This window comes from Cyprinodon variegatus, unplaced genomic scaffold (genome assembly GCF_000732505.1).
Source record: "Cyprinodon variegatus isolate N-32 unplaced genomic scaffold, C_variegatus-1.0 Scaffold115, whole genome shotgun sequence".
NCBI lineage: Eukaryota > Metazoa > Chordata > Actinopteri > Cyprinodontiformes > Cyprinodontidae > Cyprinodon > Cyprinodon variegatus.
Genome location: NW_015150568.1, coordinates 438,594 through 459,111, shown reverse-complemented (window position 1 = coordinate 459,111; position 20,518 = coordinate 438,594). Strand labels below are relative to the sequence as shown.

General features: G+C 34.7%; 1 protein-coding gene across 1 annotated transcript in view; it reads left to right on the top strand.

Annotated features, from left to right (window-relative positions):
• The window catches only part of LOC107085073 (protocadherin-15-like), a 298,610-nt gene that overhangs the window by 224,654 nt on the left and 53,438 nt on the right, over positions 1-20,518 (top strand). The gene's annotated exons all lie outside the window — the stretch shown is intronic.

Here is a 20,518-nt window from a genome sequence, read left to right as displayed (position 1 = left end):
AAAATGTCCATATCTATTTTTTTGTTGTTTCTTTCCGTATTTCTCGAGCTGTCGGATTTTGTTTCGCGCTGTGTTTGGGGTAAACGTGATGACGTCGTGTCGCAACCAGGAAGTGCTCCAAAGGCTAGACCGTCCCATTTACCAACGGCTGAGGATCCTCCGGAGCAGCCTACCAAGTCTGGGTCCTCCGGAGGCTAGGTAGGCTGCGTCCTCGGAAGTACGCAGCCTGCGAATTGAGACGCAGCCACAATCTCCCTTCCTTTTCACATTTAAGCTCTGATTTGTATTATATCACATTAAAACCTTAAAAATACGTATATATAAGGTTGTTTGACCGATAGTCTGAGGAATTTAAAAGTATCTTTTGTGATTAGGTGAAAGCTGTCAGGGATGTCTTCTTTTAACAAAGCAGGAGGAAACGTTGGGGACTGCTTGTTAATAGGGATTTTGTTCTCAGTCCAACTGCCATAAGTCACTTTCTTTGAAATCAATACTTTTACATCTTCTTAAGCATGGAGTAGGTTGGCAAAAAATGTGAAAACCATTATTTACAGATGCAAATAAGGGGGAGAAGTGTTTGTTTCATCAAAACACTATAATCACTCTACTGTCAATATTCCATTCAGTCTTTGTTTTTGTACTGTCAAAACCCTCAGCAATTACATGTCACAGACCGAGTAACTATTAATTTATGACACTCTAAGCTGTTGTGGAAACACAAACACAAGCTCCACACTTCTCCTTCAGAAAACATAATCTGTCAGTTGGCTTTTGGTTTTAGGAGATGGGATCACCTAAGGTTTTCTTGTCTGTGTTTAGATGCAAATGTAAAATTAGGCTATAATCTCATGCTATTATCTCCTTTTATCCATCTGCCTTCTTTGGATTTCACAGAATGAAAATGCTGTTTCAGTCGTTATCAATGCTACTTTGTAGATGTTTCTTCTCTTTATTGATGCCTGTTTCAATTTACTCAGCCTGCTTGACAAAAGGTCCTATTAAATTGTTTGTGTGAGCCAAAAAAGGCATTCTGGATTTGTTTTTGTTTTTTTGCACATTTCATGTTTTCTATCACCATATGCCATATAGGTATTTGTTGTTGGTTTTGCTCACTTTGATATATATAAATATAAAAAAACATCTGTCTCAGATCAAGAAGGGATTTGTGTCGTCTTCTGTTGCAGATTCATCAAAACCCCATTTTGACATGCACTTTATGTATGTGCATTTTATGGATTTTCATCATGACACTTATCTCAAAGTAAACATTTTCTTCATTCTGAATCTCTAAACAGCTGCTTCTTTGAAATGAATGACTCGGTTTTGTGACTACAGCTGTGTTCAAGATTGTTTTGTTAGAAACAAAGCAGCATTAACATCTTTATAGATTCAAGGTCAATGGAGAGATGTCAATGAGATACCGTACTTGTGTATATGAAACATAGCTGGAGGCCGGTGAAAAGTGTGTGGGCATGTTTGTGTGAGAGTTCAGTATCTAGGCCCTTTGTTTTTTATTTGTCCTCTTTGATCATTGCTCTACTTATGATCCAATAAAGACACATTTACTGTTCAAAAGCATATAAATTAACTTCTTTCTATATTATGAATAAATCCTTGTGAATAGTAAATATATTTTCTGTTGTGTCTCTTTTTTGTATATGTTTTTAGTAGATCCTTCAACATCTGGTAATGCCAATAGCAAAATATTTCCTTTATTAAAAGTACTGTAGGTTACAACAATAACTTTTATCAACAATTATTTAATACAAGCAGCTGGTATAAATATTGCATTTTGCTTGGACCAAGTAAACATCATGCAAATGTATCTAATGCTTCTAGATGTAAAACAAAAGAATTAAAAGCTAAGACATGCTCAACCTAAACTGCACATTGTTGTTATAATAAATAAAAAGATACTCTACCTTTAGTAATACAGTACAGCTACTGTAAATGCAACAGGAACATAGAAAATGGGGTGGTGTGCAAGCCTTTAGCTCATATAGTGGTAAAGTTTTAGAGGTTTTTAATGAATGTGCTGCTCAAAACATGTAGTATTGAAAATGCAACTTACTAAACGTGTGTACAGTACTTATTAATGTTACCAATTGACTGTTTTTGGTATATTTATTAACCTTTAGAGGACCGGCAGGCCCTGTGGGGATCACAGACTGGTCCTAATGTGTGGACCCTTGTTTTTAAAATTAGTGAAATATTTCAGAGATTGGCTGGAATTAACTTAAGGTTAAGGTTTGTTGAATATTTAGGTTAAATGTTAGGGTTAGGCATAAATGTAATAACTAAAAATGTGTGTTTGTAAGGGCGGGGGGGCAGTATGTTTGTGTTCAAGTATGTAGCCAAATAATCAAATGAGGGGTGTCACCATAAAGAAAGCAAATAATACGGGGCGCCCCTGGGACCTCGGGGCCCATGGCCGGATCAACTTTGGTACCCACAGCTCCTGGGGGCTCCGGAATCGTGGTGGCTGGGGGTTTTCCTCGGGGCAGTCTCTCCTCCTCCCTTGGTGGGGAGAAAGATTTCCTGGGTTGGCCCCTCCTGCCTTTGCTCTTGGGGTCCCTTTGGGCATCTGGGGCTTTGGGTCCCCTGGCGCTCGCCTTGGTGCTCTGGAGGGGCACATCTTTGGCTCTTCACAACCACTATTGAACATTTTTCCTTTGGATAAACTTTACATGCACAAGTGTACATACAACTACAGGTGCTTGGCTCCAGTTACTTAGAGATTCATTTCCATACAGAAAGCCCATATTCTTATCTTCAGCTACCACAGTATACATGTCAGATTTAATAAAACTACTTATACTTCAGCGATAGTATCAAGGTGTTACTTTATTTTATTTCTTATACTGTATCCGTTGGTTGTGCTGTTCTTTTTACATCTCTTTGCAGGTGATGAAGCAGACTGAAGAAGTTTTATCATTATCTCCCTTTTATCTCCTTTTTCTTTCATCTTTTCTCCTTTTTTTCTGTTTTTCCTTTCCTGTTCTACTTACATTGCAGTGTCCTTAAAACCTGTAATACTTCCTGCATGAATTATAATAAAACTATTTATATGAATAAATCAAGCAGAACACTATGGCGATAGCCATATTTTAAAAAAAGTAATTAGAAAATAAAAGTATAAAATACAGATGTTTTAAAGTTAAAAAAAAAGAAAGCAAATAATGTTTGTACATTGCATTACAGTAAATAAGAACTGTATTTTGAAATCAGTGGCATCACCTAGGAAGAATATATAGTCATACAATCCTCCCATAGCCAACTTTTTCTCTGCAGATTAATCTGAGTTTTTTATATTGCTTTTCACATTAAAGTTGGTAAGTAAACAAAACCAAAATAAATGATAATTAAACGGACAGAAAACATAAAAACTCCCATAAGTATACAGTGTTATAGAATTCATCTGATTTTTCCAATTAAAATGTTGATAATAGGCTGTTGCACTTTTTAATAAATTTTTGTTGTTATTTATTCATAACCTTTATTTCATAGAAACTGAACATGCAAGCATTGCATCTAAAGATTTAATCCTGGATGTGGTACAAAAATTAAAATTACCGAGGCAGAAAATAATTAATTGCATTTGTTAGTGCGTTAGCTGCAGTTTTTTTAGATTTGTTTTCTACCAGACTGTTTTACCAAAAAAAATAAAAAATTTTAACTTAAATGAAGCCCTCAACATTATTTGTATCGATGGTGCTCTGAGAAAGTTGCAAGTACCTGGTTCGATCCCCACAACCTCCACTCTGGCTCCCTTAGAGAAGCCCTTAACCCCACACTGCACCTGGGTGCCGCACAGTGGCAGCCCATTGCTCTCCAAGGCAATATGTTAAATGCAAAGAGTTCATTTCTCCAGGGTGAAATCAATAAAGTTCAATTATTAAACATACAAATCAATATTAGAATTCCTAGGATGACATACTAAATATGTTTCTCATAGTTTTCATTTTATAATAGATAAAAGTCACTACTCATGTTCATTGTTTCCAAAGAAATCTAATGAAAACAGAACAAGAATACCATTTAAATGTTCCTTTTTCATAATTCATATATTAAATTAACAAAAAGATTATTATATTATTTAATGTAAATGTAAATGAACATGGCTTTCCTAATAGACAGTGTTAACAAAGGTTGCGTGTTTCTACTGTACCATTGCCAAAGTTTTCTTGGGGATCAAGCTGACTTTTTGTGACTGGGCTTGTAGTCAAAACCATTCTGGATGCAGCTGCATTGATGCACCAATTGTTATAGCCAATTCTGTCTGCCAAACACAAACACGAAGCACCAGTCAGTCATAGCTTTGTCTCAACTTGCCGTCTGTGCATTTTCAGTCTCTGGGTCACCAATCTAGTATAATATAATAGGCCATGATGTGTTTAATCATTTCTGCAGCTGGGTTTAGTCTCAGCTCCCTGTTTACCCACACTGTAAAGTGCTTGTTGCACCAGCAGAATCAGTATGCAGACAGTATCACAGATAAATACTTATTAAAACCAGAGGATCAGCAATGATAGGCAAGAGGTTGAAGAGATTCTTCTAATAAGTCCTTCTTTTTTTTTTGTTTATACATACATTAAAAATGTGTGGAGATTTTTTGCAGTGCAAAAAAAAGTATTTCAAGTAAGGTTTTCAAAATGTGTTGTAGCAGCTCTTTGGAAATAATCCAATTAAGTGATGAAAATTACAGAAATTCAAAAATTCAAAGCAGCTACGCCTTGTTTTTTTCTTTTTTTATTAAGACGTGTGATCAAACATGGGCATTGATGCTTTTTTTTTTTACATAAGTACAAAGATGTTACTTTATGGTGGAAATATAGTTTTTAGTAAACTAGCTTCATAGCCTGGATACTCTGTATGCACCAGTCATATTAATCATAGTTATGTTTGGCTGGCATCAAAGTAAGTAAGGTACTTAAAAATGTAGTTTGTGTTTTTTGGCTTAATAAGAAAGATCTTGAATTCAAATCCATTCAATTCTAGGTATTTTATTTTCTGATAAGCACCAAAATATAAAAAGACAAAATCTTTAATATTGAACTGGGAAGAGAAAGAATCATTTTTTTCAACCTTTCTTTGTATTACTTCACAAGTAAATGCACTCAACAATGAAACATCTATCCTCTTACTACTTTGCGTAGCAAAGCTTATTAAAAATTTCAAACATCAGTCTTTTAAGGAGAAAAAAAATATCCAAACCTTTTTATTTTAGATGCAGTTAAGACTGCTTTACACAGGACTACCGAATTTTCCGGACTATAGCCACTATTAGCCGCACGGCCCGCACCCACTAAATTTTTTGGAAAAACCTCAAAACGTACATATATAAGTGGCACCATGCTATAAGCTTTTGATCTCTACTGAGCTGTCTCCCACCAAACCTGTAGGGTGAGCTCTACATATAGCCCTGGCCTGGAGTAGTAGTAGGAGAAGCAGTAGGAGCTTCTACTGAAAGATGGGGCTACGTCAGCTCTTTATTTCAGCTCAGCAGGGGTTGAGCCCAGTCTCATCAAAATGTTTGAATTGGAGACATTTTTTCTGTTTTGTTTTCTTTATGGTTTTATGCTAAATGAAAATTAGCCCCTTATTCTTTCATTTCCAACTTTGATTTCCCCACACACATATATATATATATATATATATATATATATATATATATATATATATATATGGCATGGGTTGGTTTTGACAAATATGTTTAAGAATAAAAAGTGCCTGTGACCTCAGGATGTCCAGGATTTTTCCCAGAAACAGATATGCTGTTAGAGCCAGAAAGCTGTTTTTTTCCGAAAGTTAACCGTTAGTCAGACACATGACAGTATTTCAAAGTTATCGCTTGTGTTGGATTATCTCCAGTTTCATCAATTGTCATGCTGCCGGGAAAAATGGAGCAGAGCCAGCAGGGTAACATGTTCACTTCAGAAGACACCAGACAGATTTTAGTTTAGTCAGCCCCCTACAAAAAAGATCTTCTTTTATTTATGTAAGTTCATATTTTTCATATAAGCATGGATTTTATTCTTTCATTTCATGAAGGTAATGAGATCTGTACTTTTTTCCCTTGCAGCTGCATATTTATTGTGGATGCAAATTAATCTGTTTTAAGAAAATTACTTTTAACTTTTTCCATATTTTATTTAATTTTTTTGCACAGCCGGATAAGAACCTATTGAGTGGGATCCAAAATGGCAGAGCAGTTCTATAAAACTAAAGTAGATAGAAATTAGCACTATGCCCTTTAGAGAGGTGGTCAAATAAAAAACCCTGCTGGATTACTGTAGGACAAAACAAACAACAACAAAAATGAGTACGGTCAGCATTCTGAATGTCAGAGTGTAGAAAACACCTTTTTTTTTTTGCCCAAAGTTTCCTTTCACAATCTCCAAACCCACCCTCTCTACTCATCTTATTACTTCAACCCCTTTTTTCTTTCATCCTTCAACCTTCCCACACATCCCTTTTCAACTTTATCAGGGAAGAGAGATCCTGTTTTCCATATCTGCTCAACCACAAGGTCTTCCTGAGTTTAATTTCATCATCTTTACTAGTGCAGGGAGTGTTTTAGATCCCTATGTGGCTAATCGCTGATTTTATCCCTGAGCAGACCACATGCTATTGGTGTTCACACGCAGACACAGCAGTCATTCCTATACTGTCTTTTAACCAGTTCACCTCTTTATTTTTTGCTTATAGACAAGACTGTTCACATCAATTGGCTTTCATGATATAGATGGGTTTCATATAATGCAGCAGCGTATTTGACTATTATATACTGCATAATAAACTAATATAATATGACTAATAATGATGTGTGAGCTTTACTATCCTGCCACCTGTCTGTCATGTTTTTAGCCTGTAGCTTGGAGAGAACAGCAAGCAATGCTGATTAAGAGAGTATGTTGAGAGTAAGGGGAACTACTATTGTGTCAGAATTTCTAATTCATAGGTGATCAAACAGAGGAAAAATCATAATTTTCAAGTCTTGCAAATTTCTTTCAAAAATAAACAATTAAAACACATTTAAAACCCCTTTGAAACTCTGAATGAAGCCTCAGAATGTATAGAACCACATTTTTACAATTAAATTTGAACTTAATTGGTTGAAGCAAATTTGTTCCCCTGAGGTTTAAGTGGACAGTGTGGCATGCAGACCTGTGATTTTAGCAGAGATGTGCCAAAAGTGTCCAAAACGTAGAATTTTTTCCTAATAAAAAGGAATATGCTTTATTTGTATTTCTACTTCTGCATAGAAAAATGTTTTGTTTTTTTATAATATTTCACTGCTTTTTATTAAACTTTGCCATTATACACATCATAGTTTCAATAAACTGAATAGAAAATGATATGTATTGTAATTTGTTTTACTTATGTCCAACTATAAAACAAAAATAACCACAAAAAAATATAGGATGCTCTGTTATTAGTTAAGTGTGGATCATGTAAAAGTTATATAAAGAGTTTGGAGAGATATTCCTGTGTTACATCCTATACATTCCACTAAATACCCACCCACCCTAACCTCAAAGAAGTCATGGGTCGATATTAAAAAGTAATATATTGATTCTAAGATATTACTTTAGTTATTTATACATTGTAGAGGTGTTGAATGACTATACTCAATCTGAATGGTGGATCTTTTTCAATTTTTTTTGGATAATATTCTTCTTTTTATTTTATTTTAAATAAAACACAGATCAGCCAACTGCATGAAAGGTCTTTAAAATGGCAGAAAATTATAATACTACTACTCCTTCTACTACTAATAATTCGAAAGGAAAAGGGGAGGGCAATGTATGTTTTATTTATCAAGATTAATGCACATTTACAATGAGTATATCTCTTTTTAGAAACCAAGGTAAAAAAAAATTCACAAGATACACATAAAGCTACTAATTTAGTGCATCATATTAGTTGCTTCACAATGTACAATGTTCAAAAAAGGATTTTCACTTTAATTAAGCCTTCTTGTTCAAATTATGAATTTAGACTCTTTTAAGTACTTTTTGTGTCTCTTTAATGAATTAATTTGTGAAATAATAGATATGTGTTTTTTTAAACTCAAGCTCTGAATGTGAGAATTCGGCCAAGACAAAAGTTATATTTTGAAATTCTGTTAAGAGAGAATATGCTTATTTTTTCAACTTTACAACATGAAGAAAGTTAACATAATCCAGCACTAAAACCACAACGTGAAACAGTGTGCTTAAATAAAGGCACAACAGACATTTTTGACATATCAGAATCATGACAGCATTCGGCAAAAAATTTTGATTGATCATAAGTGGATGCAAATGAAGAAAGAATTTGACAAGAAAATGCTCTGAAATCAGAAATGGAAGCAGGTTGTTGTTAAGAGTGATTTAACAATGTGCTGTACTTTAAGTGAAGGAGAAAAACCCTGTAATATTGCAGTTTTCGGAGCTAAGAATAAGGGGGGGGGCATGGAATTGCTGTCAGCATTTTAAAAGTACATTTGAGTTGACAGGCAGATAGGCAACTGCATAAGCACACACACAGATCAACATGCTGCATGAGAGGTCTTTATAATGGCAGATGAGTTGACAGGCTGACAGATTAAAGTAGATTAAGCAGACAAGCAGGTGAAATTTTGAATAGAGATCTGATCTGATGCAGATGGACAGGAAGATATACAAGATCTGAAATAGACGGGCAGAAGCAGACTGACACTGTAAAGATGGTAGACAATGCCCGGAGTCTGTGCAGAGGCATGCATCTTTGTAGTCAAGTTGTTTTCAGGTTTTTTCTTCCTGATTGTTGAAATAAATTTGTCCTGTTTCAGTGGAACTGCTAATTCACTCTACCCAATGAGACATTTGGCATCTACAGTATCTAGCCCATATTAAGATTCCAAAGGCTTACTGAATAGCAACTGTGGCAGGAATGCATAAATCATCTTTCCTGCAGGTTTGTGTGACCTTAAGCTAAAGCAGGTAAAAGGAGGCATCAGACGGCTGGTTCATACTTGGTTGTTGAGCATTTATTTCACTGGCCTCTATGACAGACGCACCATCTCATTCCTTGTCTTTAATCATGAAATGATCAAACTTCTTTAGAAGCACGAAAGGTTCTTTTAATCAAAAAATTCTTCATGACCGTATTGGATTACATAAAGTGACTACATTAATGGGTTAGCGTCAGGTTTTATGTTCTGCTTTGGATTCAACTTGGACTTATAGATTTAATGAATACTTCATTATGTGGACTATAAATTTAATGACCTATGGGGTATATTCCATCCAATTTGGAGTTGGAGCTCATGCACTAATTTAAACAAAGCCCAGGGTGCTGCGCCATTAAAAGTCAGCCTAGTCGACATGCTTGCCTTTAAAAGAAAGTAAAAAAAATATTAGGACCAGAACTTGGAGGAAAGGAGGGGGGGAAGATCAGCTGCGATGGATGAGGAAGAGTTTTGTTTTTTATATATATATATATATATGTATATGTGTATTGATTCTTTCTTGCCCCCAAATATACATCCGTGCCACATTTACATCCATGCTAAAATATCAATGTGAAAGTCTTCATTTGCATAGACTCAGCTACCAACCGAACTGTGAGAGTACGTTAACTGCGATATACAGCCAACCACACTAATACTGTACATATATATATATATATATATATATAATTCTATCAAAATACTGTACATTCTTTTTGTATTCTATTTGTATAGCACCTTGAAAAAAATAGCATTAGGGAGTTTTTAGTCATCAGGGTATCAGCAGCTAGAAAACAGGCTTAAATTGAAGTCAGTGGCGCTTTAGCTCAGTTTTTTCTGAAAATATTACATTTTTTTTTCAAAAATCAAATATAAAATGCTTTACATTACATCATAAAATCAAAAACTGTAGGTAAATAAAATTGTAGGTAAATAACAAACTTTACTAATTTTTTAGAGAGACTTTATAGCAGACATTGCAGAGGCTTAAATGTTAAGGCTCTAATGTTAATAAACTGTGTTTTCCAAAAACGAGAATTTCTGACCATCTGTTATTTGTCTTTCTTTGGACAGAGAGACTAACAACCGATGGTTTAAGATGTCACATGATACTGCACACAGAGCCATATACTGTATATTAATCTGCAGCAAACTATCTCAGTAGGTACAAGGGATTTCCCAGGACTCCAACTAACCACTACATTATTGACATAAATTAAATGAATATAAACATCTAAGAATTTTCTGACTTGTCATGTTATGCTGGAAATAAATACCTTTATAAGAGTCAGGGAATTGGTCATTGATGAGTAGAATATTAGACATAAACTTCAAGAGCATCAGCTGATTTAAAAATATATTTGAAAAGGGATCCTATGAAGAAAGGCACTCTGGTCGATGATGTAGATGATTATGCATAAGCTTTTGTCTTGGATGCTTTTTCTTTCTTTAAAGTCTTAAATAGGTAGAATGACTCAAGTGTAAAGAGAACTGGTTTGACTATTGAGTTACAAGTTCACTGACAAAGCAATATTGTTCTTGAATTACTTTCAAATAAGCCCCTCATTATATTCATTGTGTTATGTAAAATGATTATTACCTAAATCTTATTTAAACTTTTTTTTTTTTTTTCCATTATTACATGTCATTCATGCACAAAATTATTTTTTCTAAAAAGGATAGCTGTGAGAAAGAGTATAAAACTGCTCTATGAGAGCCAAGAAACAAGCAGCAAACTAATCTGCCTACTTCATGGCCTCAAGCTTTGGCAATACCTCCACAGTTTTTTTTATTTCCTAATACTAATTCCTTAGAATAAAAAAATGAAATATACACAGAAGACTCATAAAAAAAAAAAAAACTTTTTAAAATCAGGAAATGTTTTTTATTATTTTTATTATTATTTTAGCATTAAGTTTTTGCATATATTATTTTCTTACTCTTAGAATGTTTTACTCTTTAAATGGTGGATTGCATCAGATAATATACAGATATATCATGATATTAGTATATTATTAATATTATGATATGATATATCATATATCATAATATATCATATCAGTCTCAGTAGAATGTGAGTGAATGAAGGACTGATGCTTTATAATCTGGTTCTCATGTGTCTTTAGTGTTTCAGTCCGGCTGACTCCTGTGCAGCGCTGTAAACCCTCGTCAGCAGCCCAATATATTTTCTAACTTTACTTGTCCACATCCCAAATTACACCGTTTAGCCAGGGATTTGCATCTTTCCATTCACATTTATATTTTTAAAAGTGTCTCCTTCTAAGGAAGAGATGAAGTATCAAGTGTAAACATGGATAACAGAGAGCAGTGTAGATAAGTGCAGTCCGTCTCTTGGTAACCGTGACAACAGCTGATCGAAAGTTCAGGAGGCCTAGCTTAGAAGCTACCAGGACAGTTAATTTGACTTTCATAGTTTCTATATTTATTTTGTGATTTTTTTTTTTATTAGGTTTAGTTTTCATTTGTCTATGACAGATGTGTATATCGGCCATTTATGAAAACACAGGAAAATTCATGTCCCTCATTGGTTCATGCAATGTTTAACTGCCAAATAAAGGTTTCTGTATTTCAAGGGGAGGGTAACAACCTGAACCTCCAGCTTCTTTATCCTTTGTTGTGGGACCACATTCATAGGTTGAACAAGAATTGGCTTTCACAGATGCAAAGTAGCCCAAGTAAATTACCAGTTCATCTCTTTTTATACTTGATCCAGCAACAGTGGAATAGATGTACCTAATGGCGAGCAGTAAACAGCAGTTAGGTTAATACCACGATCAAATACATTTTTTTATGCTAGGCCTGGCGCCTCAAGGCGTAATGCTGCCCCTTAAGGACAACAGCTTGTGACATATCATGGGCATTACGCTGCCGTGCATTTTGCATAAGTTAGGCTGTGTCATGGTTTTGGTTTTATTCAAGTTTTATCTCTGAGTTTTCATTGGTCTTATTTTTCATTCTTGTGTTCTAGTTATTATTGATTGTATTTTAGTTCTTACATATGTCCCTATTATCCTCTTTTGTCAGTCTCCTTTTCCCTAGCTCCCTTCTCGCCTCTGTTCACACCTGCTCCCAATCTGCTAATTAGCCTGGGCTTTATTTCTCTTTCCCATTTATTCTCCTCCTGCTCAGTCACTCTTTGCTGGTTTGTTGTCATTCTTTTCTCCCCTTCTTGTTGTGAGTATTCCTGGTTTTCAGCATTTTTGAATGTTTGTGGATATTTGTTTTTGGACTTTTTCTTCTGTTAAACTTTTGTTATCAAACCTCAAAGTAACCACCTCAAGCTTTGTGTCTGCATTTGGGTCCTGTCAAACCTCAACCCCCACTGTGACAGGCTGTCGTCGGACATAAGTTCTGGACACCTTATGAATACTCTATACGCCCTAAATTGAAAAAATACATAGAAGGTTCAGTGTATACCAGAATTTTAGAAGATTCTGGGACGTCAGGCATATGCTGGCTAAATCGTCAAGGCGTGACAGGGACTTTAGCAATAATAAACAAATGCTTCAAAAGTGACTTTCATAGATCAGGGCAAGATGTGGCTGATTCATCAGCTGATGTAATGTTTCACATGTTGTGCAGATAAAGAGGACTCTATTTCCAGATATCATATAAAATGTTTTTGTGTGCTAGATAAAATATTTTGTAAATGATGCTGTTGCTGTTTAGGCTAAGAACATGGAGCAGGAGGCAGGACTGTTACTACGCAACACGTCAATACAAACGGTTTGAATTTAATTCAGTTTATTCATATAGCTCCAATACAGTCAGATTAGTTAAAAGTTTTTGTCAATGAAAACCAATTGATTGCATGGAGTCATTGACTTGCAAGACATTCTCCTCCTGGAAGAGCTAATGGTGATGATTTTTGCTTGCATTTGGTATAAATGGGTGTTGTACCTGGTAATGTTAAAGCTTTATTCACACTAAAGCACTCCTGGTAATGGATGCATGTGCAATGCAAATCTTGACCCAGTAAATCGCAAGATCAGTTTCACCCAATAAATCAGTTGTAATTGTTTTCACACATAACCCTGATCCAGTAAATATATGGGTGCAGTTATAAAAGTGACAGAGGCTATACCCTCCTTGTGAAGCATTTTAAAATCTTCTGTAAAGCTGAACAGCTAGATTTGAAAGGACATAGGACAAAACAAAGAGCAGGTTACTTGTGGAAAAGTTTAATGCAGCAGAGTAGGAAAAATAAACAGTACTATGGTTTTTTTCCCCATCTATTCTTTTTTTCCTTGCTTTTCTGACCTTGTTAAATGTCCTACTTTATTCAACAAGTACAGTATTAACCTATCAAAGTGTAATTGTTTTTAAATATTTGAAACATTAACATTTAAATAAAGGGGGAAAAAACAAAGTTTATCAATAGTTTATCTGAATTTAACACAAAAAGATGTATGTTTTTCAGTTTTCACAAGAGCAAGTGGTTGGGAAACAGTTTTATTGCCACAATTATATTCCAACTTTGTTCTGATCCGCTGCACCACAGCACTTAGTTTGAATATCTTACTGTCCAACCTATTACATAGCAATAAAGTGCTGCCTAGTTACCTGCATTTCGAAATAAAAACATGAACAAATTAAACAACAGATTTTTAAAACTATTTTCATCCTACTTTGATCCTTGAATGATCCTTTTTGTATGTTTTTTTGTTCTTTTTCCAGTACAGATCCTGGTATGGATTTCGGATTTGTTGACAGTTAATAAGATAGTCATGGATTGATACCTAGAAAGAGAAGAGCTGTAGGTAGTAATGATGTATTCTTAGGATTGTTCAGGCAATAATTCACAATAAAAACAACAATAGGAAACTCCCTCTATGGCGATAGCAATTCTCCATCTACAGTGTTACTGTACCTAAAAGACAAGGTTTAACAAAAGAAAAACGCTTTATCTCTCTCACCTCCTAAAATGTTGGCTTTTCGTGTACTGAACCATGAAACTTGAAATTTAAGATGGAAAAGATGCAAGTCGAACAGCCAAAGACAATAGTTAAAGACCACTGGATTAGCAGACTTTTAATAATGGAAATTCTGTGGTCAATTAGCAATCTTCTAGGAATGAGAAAAGCCCACGGTAAGAAAAAGTGGCAGATGAGATCCCAGATAGAGAGAACACCAAATAATTTAAAGCTGTAGTTTGTGTTGCAGATAAAACTGTGAGTAAAAGCTGCTCTCTGTTTCTTATCTGTGTTAAGGAAATTTATGTACCAGTTTACTTTGAGTTTTAATACAAATACAAGAAAAAAAAATGTAGTAAATGGGAAGAAACAGGTATACAGAGATTGTATTGTGTAAATGAATAGTTCATTTACTTTTTTTTCATGAAAAATTCAATACCATTTATGCTTTACAGTTTGTATTTTATGGTCATTTCATGAAACAGTCCATCAAATTAGTCAATACTGGAGAAGTGGAAGAGAACTGGTACATGGCTTGTATTCTTTATAGAAACAATAAACAGTTTTTTCATTTGTATTCAGTCCCTTACCTCAACCTTTTAGTAAAACAAGAAAAAATATTAAGGCCTATGTCTCATATATTAGCATACATGCATGCATGCCATGTATACATGCACACATACATACAGGCATGCATGCATACACACTTGCATGCATGCATACACGCATGTGTATATATAAATGCATGCATACATACATACATACCTACATACATACATACCTACATACATACATACATACGTACACATTTTGTAGCTGATACATTTTGCCATCAGCAAAGTTCATCAAGTTTGGATGGAGAGTGTTGATAAAAAGTAATTTTACAGTATGTCCCAAAGAAACTACCAAAGATTGCAGTCTGGACATTGACTAGGTGATTCTAACACACCAAAGCATGTTGATTGTCCTCTTCCCCACTATCAGAGATTTTAGATCCTCCAGCTAGTAACTCTGTCCCAGCTCCCCCACCCCTTGCTTTGCATCCCAAAACCAGCTTCCACAATTCCATCCAAAATGTTTTGTCTTACCAGACCATATTCTTTAGTTTTTACTTGTGGGAACATCTCTGCAGCCTTATTCCTGACCTATGCTGTGGTTTCTTTGATCTTCATCAATGCTTTTTGTTTGCTAATGTTATCAAGCAGACTTCACGAGGACCATAGAACACTAATGTATTTGTATGTATGAAAAAAAATTGAGCTACACTTCCCTTCCCAATCCCATGGAATGTGAAGACATTTGATTTCACAAAATCTTATTAAGGAACAGGACCAAGGGAGCTTGGCGACTGGGTGACACAAAGCTGTGTACGACAGATGCACAGAGGCCCTATTCCAGGACATGGCCATCACTGGTTCAAGTCCAAGTCTATTGACCTCTCCACTCTCTCCCAATCCCATTTCCTGTCAGCCTTTGGACAGACCATCATTATTGCTTTCTTCCTTAGGACTGGGGAAGCTATTAAATTGAATGATAGAAATGCAGCTCTTAGCAACCTGCCTAACTAAAGGGATAAAAGGGAGTAGAAAAACACCTATGCTTGGTAGGGATCTTTCTGAACATAGCTTTAAGGCTGGACAGATCAATGAGTGTAAAATGAATTAAATATTTTGATATCTTTTTGCAAAATGTATTCTGGTCCTCACTGTGATTTAAATAGTTTTCTTTTTTTTTTACCATAAATATTTTTATTGTTTCAAACTAATATTTCCCTTGCATATTCTAACCCTTTAATGCACTCAGGAGTTTGTGATTTTAGTCATCTTTAAGCATGAAAAATAAAGTTGAGACATTCATTTCAAATATTCAGACTTTAAAATATGTTAATTTAATTAAGAAAAGATGTCACTGATCCAAAATGTGAATTAATACAGGTTTAAAATACTGCAGAAAAATGTCTTTCATTATCATCGTTGTATCATACTGCAAAAGTAAAGATGATACTGCTGGTTTTGGTCACAATATGGAGAGGATGCATTTAAAAACAGTTCAACCTGGAGAGACTCACACAGAGAAAAACAAAACCTTAATCATCAGCAGAGAAAAGTAAGGAATGAGACAAATAAATGGTAGTGGTAATGAGAGGCTCTCATAATAAAGTTTTGGCTGTTATTTAGTGCTCATTTGAAAGTTTAAGTAGAAAATCTGTTTTTTATGTATATTTCTGGAAGTGGTCATTGGTTTTGTGATGTATTGATTTTAATTGATACACTGCAAGAATCTATTCATTTTGAATAAAAAAAAAACATTGTCTAAGGTATGATTCATACCTGCAACATAATGGAATGTAACTCATAAACTCTAAGGTTGAATTACGGCAATTAAATGTAGAGACAATTAAACTATGTTTACCATTATGTTAATAAACTAAGTTTACCTAATGAATTTTCTTGATAAAGTAACAACCTTTCATAAATAGATCTTGTCTTGCAATTTTGGTAGCTTTTTTAGCTCATTCATAATTAATACTGACTAATACAAAAATTAGTGGAGCATTATAAAACCTGACTGACTACAGAGCTGCTTTAGACTCATTCAATAACTCAGCACTAAACAGCAAATTGCATTTTTTGCATATGAAGAATAACCCATACCTCAAAGGTTTTGTTTTTAATTTGACTTACAGCTTATTATGTTCAGTTCTGTCATTAACTCAACTGACTAGACTTGAAATTTGAATTTAAAAGACAATGAGTTAGTTCAGATGGATTAAGAAGATTGCATCTTGGGTAAAAGAAGTAGAAAATCTTTTGAAAGCATGAAATTAAGTTAGGATACATTGTTTAATCTCCATCTGACTCTGGAGCACGGTACTTCCGGCTGATAACCCAAACATTGTCTGACTTTGGGTAACGTAACATCTTTTTCTTTCAGTTGCCATTGTATTAAATAGCTTTTAAATTTTTAATATTAAATACATAAAACAATTTATTATTTTTTAGTTTTAAGAATTTGAATTACTAAATCTGATGAGTGTGCATAGGATGGGGGAAAATGGCTTGTTCATTACCTGTGTTGGAGTTAATGTGTCCTATAGGACTGTATGTTTTCTGTGTGACTCCATTGATACTAAAATCAACTGCAGCTCAGGTTTCTGTCAGATATCCTGTCAAGTTTCTCTTCCAGCCCTATCAAGTCTCCCATTATAGGGAGAAAAAAAAAATGAAATGATAATAATGGTAGCACAGGTCTGCTGAGATGTCAACTGAAATCTGGAGCCGAGGGAAATATGAACATGAAGGTGCAGAGAAATAAAAGCAGTTATTTGTATGAAAAGGGTCAGCTGAGGTGGAACACTGAAGTTTTGATGGAGAGGACCAGAAAAAAAATGAGATGATGTATACCAAGAAGTCACAAAGGACTATACCAACAAAGGGAGAGTTTTAGAACAGCACAAAGCAAGCCTATATTCCTTGATGGGTTTTCATTTGTGCAGCTGCTGTACTGACTAAATTGAATAAACCAAGTTTCAAATTTGTCCCTAACTTATTCGTTATGAGTGAATTATGCAAATGTCTGAAGAAACACAGTCATTTACATGTGGAATGAGTTTAGGCAGCTTTGCATCCATCTGTACTTCTATAAGTATTGGGCTTCAAATGAGAACAACAGTTATGATATTCTTTCCTGAATAATAGTTCCTGCTTTGCTTTTTAATATGGCAAGATGACTTTTAATTGTTTTTGGGAAAGGCTTAGCTCTTGCATATTGGAGTAAAATGTTTGTGCTCTGTTAGATCTATCCTTTTCAAATCATTTTATTATGAATCTGGATTATTTATATACAACGCTCCACAGAGTTACAACCAAAAAATAGGTTTGTTTCCCATAAATTTATGACATCTGAGTTTTATGAGAGTCCCAAGCGTGCAACCTCGGTCACATTGAAAACTATAAAAAGAAAAAGGTTCAACTTTATTTGGCTGTTACTGTCAGGGTTGGGTGGTTAAGGACCCAAATTCAGAGATGAGGAGGCAGAGATGAGTTTTACCTGATTTAATCAAAAAAGGGCAACAGAAACAAAATCCAAGAACAAAATACAGGATATCAAAAAATAAACATGAGACATCAGGGGGGGAAAAAACACATGAGGAGCTAAGCAACAATAAGAAACCCGCACTGATTAACTGCACAGGAGGTGTATATATATGGGGGACAGCACAAAGACTGAGCTAATTATCTGATAGGGAGCAAGTGTGGATAGAACGAACTAGAAGGGAGCTAGGGGAGAGGAGACTGGCACAAGGAGGCAACAGAGAGCAATGCAAAAAAAAACAACATGGATAGAAAACAACTACAGTGACACAAAATGGGAAAGAAAACATTGACCAAGAAAACAGGACATATCTGAAAACTCAAAAAGACGTCTAAAGGGGAGAACCATAACAGTTACTAACAGTTACTGTCACAGAGGAGGCCATATAGTATGATTACTGAGTTTGTATGTTAATGCATTAAAAAGGACATAACTGCTCCATCACAATACTGAAACTTCACAGAGCTTCACTTTAAAAATGTTCACTATGCATTTTTGAATGTATATTTTTCATAATTAGTTTTGTTTAGTAGCTGTCTGTAATGTGAATTGACAAGATAATTAAAAAGCGCTCAAATAGTCTAAGGTAGCATCTAAAGTGATGCTGTAAAAAACTTTTCATTTTACACTTCAGTTAAAAAAAAGACATCTACAGTATATGAGGAAAGCAAGATTAAATCAAGCGGCCAACTATGATTATTTTGTGTGAAGTTTTTTTTCCCCACACTGCATTAACCTCTACATCTATTTTTTTTCAATAAGCTTTAGGTTTATATTTACTGAAGCAGAGCAGGTGGTTCACTAAGCAATTGACTGGACCGGAAGTGAACAAACACACTTAAAGCACACCCCCTCTAACTGTCCAACAACATCATTTATCACATTGTGATGACTTGATGGCCCAGCCAGTTGGTTGCCCCTGCTGTAATGTTTAGCCAGCTGTGACGCTTGGCCTAATGACTTGACTGGGTTTTCTTAATGGAGCAAAAGCCTGCTGGAAATGTTGAGGTTTGGCAGGTTAAAAAACAAAATCTGTCAAAGATGTGAGCACAGAAACCTGCCCTCCAACTGCAAAGGGAGGCAAAACGACACAATTTATCACATTTTGCATCTTTAACTTTTCTGCTGATGGGACATTTAGTTTCCAACTCACAAGCTTACATTAATAGTTTAGTGTTTTGTATCAGCTAAATTAAGAAAGTCATAAAATCATATCTAAGGTTAGGGTTGTTGCTGCACAGTAAGCTGGTGCAGTCTCAGCATATTTGTCACAATTTGATTCCATGATCACACATTTTTGTCAACATATCTGACAAAAATTATTTCATAAAGTTAAAGATAGTGGGTTTCTTCTTGACTTCCTAAATAAAATGCAATATAATACAATACAACCATTCTGTATTTTCTCAGAAATTCAAATATGTCAGTGGCAGATCAAAAAAGCAAATGCAAGTAAACAGGTTCATACATTTCTAAAGATTGACAACCTTCAGATTTACATTGGCCCTTACGATGCTTTTCAGATCAACAAACTCCTTCTCAGGTCTGTCAGTTTAGAATGATGGCTTTTAGGTTTTAAAGCTGGGATAAACTGATTCCACCTTCAGATAATTGGTTGAACAGTTCTCCGTGATCTGTGCAAAGCTTTGAATACTTTTCATCTGCTCTTGCTGAAAAGCTTTCAAAGAATGTACTAAATTAGCCTCTGATCTTAAAATCTCTATAGGACTCTATATTATTCAGAAAACATGTTTCTGTAGTGCAGAATTGTCGACACAGTTGCCCTGCAGCAGAAATGTATTGTGTTTGAACTCAAGCCTTTTTGAACAGATTTTGGCTAATAGTTGCTTCAGGCTCCCCACTTATATCCCGCACATATGTGTGAGAATACACAATGGATGTGGACGAATAATCTTAAACATTGCATATTGAAAATATGATCAACTTTGATTTGCTCGCCATTCTCTGCAATTGACCTGATAACATTTGATTTCATTTGAGCACATTGGATAATTAGGGAGTATAGCAAACAACCAAAATATTGATGAACTGATTGTGATTTAACTGGATAAATAAATATGTATCTAAAGAGTATTTTGCTTTCATTTAACCTCCCCAGTCAGAGAGTAAGTCTGAAATTTCCACTTCAATAAAAGTCTCTCAAGACCAAATTGTAATTTGGCTTGTAGATATTTAAATGATCAATTTCTTCAAAGATTGATAACTAGCAGTCCTTATTTCTTACTTTTGTTTATTTAGATGACTTTAGAACTAATTGGTTTTCTGTAGTATGTCTTTTTAAAGGTTTAATATTCAGGATTAAGCTCTTAGTATATTTAAATGTTCTTTTCTAGGTTGACTTGCTGCCCCACTGCATTCCAGGTCTTTATTATGTCAACACATGATTTGTTCAAAATTTATTGTAGGACTTTCTTGCAGCTTTGTTTCAGAAAAATGTATTAGATGTGGAAAATATTTCTTTCACAACCTCTTCTACCTGTCCTAAATACAGTCT